This window comes from Carlito syrichta, unplaced genomic scaffold (genome assembly GCF_000164805.1).
Source record: "Carlito syrichta isolate Samal-C Ts95f unplaced genomic scaffold, Tarsius_syrichta-2.0.1 Scaffold154564, whole genome shotgun sequence".
NCBI lineage: Eukaryota > Metazoa > Chordata > Mammalia > Primates > Tarsiidae > Carlito > Carlito syrichta.
In genome coordinates, this window is record NW_007098660.1 from 91,967 (window position 1) to 93,456 (window position 1,490).

A 1,490-nucleotide genomic window follows, 5' to 3' on the forward strand; every position below is an offset into this window, starting at 1 on the left:
AAGGCTGAGGCAGAAGGATCACCAGAGTCCAGCAGGTCGAGGCTGCAGTGGCCGGGAGCGTGCCACTGCCCTCCAGTCTGGGCGACAGAGTGAAACTCCAACTCAAAAAAATAAATAAATAAAATAAAATAAAACACTTGTTGGCTGGGTGCAGTGGCTCAAGCCTGTCATCCCAGCACTTTGGGAGGCCGAAGCAAGAGGATTGCCTGAGCTCAGGATTTCGAGACCAGCCTGGGCAACTTGGTGAGATCGCGTCTCTACAATAAATAAAAACAAAATAAAATAAAGCCAGGCATGGTGGCACACGCTTGTAGTTCCACCTACTTGGAAGGCTGAGGCGGAAGGATCTGCCGAGCCCAGCAGGTCGAGGCTGCAGTGGTACCGTGAGCACGCCACTGCACTCCAGCCTGGGTAACAGGGTGAGATTCCAACTCAAAAAAAAAAAACAAAATAAAATACCCTTGTCCTTCTTGTACCTCACCTTCTAGGTGAAAGGATGACTGGTGAAAAGACGGAGTTCCAGCTTCCGGACTAGAACACACTGATTTGGTGACAGAGGCAGGAGAGAAACAACTTTGCACCAGGCGAAGAAACACCCCAGCCCTGGGGGCATATGGGAGGAGAGACATTCATGACCTTCTGTCTTTCCAAGCCACCCCAGAACCTTCCTCACTAAGGAAAACACCCTGGTCCTACTCTCCCAAACTGCTGCGAGTGTCTTAACTGACCTCCGGGTTCACCATCCTCCATCAGATGTTTCTGACTGTGATCTAACCTTGCCGACAAACTGCAAGCAACAGGGACTGGCCTCCATTCCCGTAAACGCCTCAGCCTCCCATAGAACATCAACACCACAGTCTCAACCTCCTGGTCTCAGGCGTTTCTCCTGCCTCTGCCTCCCATAGAGGTGGGACTACAGGCATGCACCAGCACCACATGCCTGGCTATTTTTTTTTTTCTGAGTCGGAGTCTCACTCTGTCGCCCAGGTGGAGTGCAGTGCCACGCTCACAACCACCACACAACCACCTTAGCCTTCCAAGTAGCTGGAACTACAGGCACACGCTACCATGCCTGGCTAATTTTTGATTTATTGTAGAGATGAGGTCTCACCAAGTTGCCCAGGCTGGTCTTGAACCCCTTGGCTCAGGCAATCCTCTCACTTTGGCCTCCGAAAGTGCTGGGACTACAGGCTTGAGCCACCAAGCCCAGCCTAATTTTTTTGTAGAGACCGTGTCTCGCTATGTTGCCCATGCTGGTCTCAAACTCCTGGGCTCAAGCAATCCTCTTGCCTTGGCCTCCCAAAGTGCTAGGATTATAGGCGTGAGTCATTGCACTTGGCCTGTGCTGTTGTTAATATGTCCTCCTGCACTTGGATTAATGCTTCAGATCAAGTGGAGAGGTCAATCCAGAGAATTAAGGAGAAGGTGAGTTGTTTTTCTTTTTTTTTTTGAGTTGGAGTCTCACTCTGTCACCCAGACTGGAGTGCAGT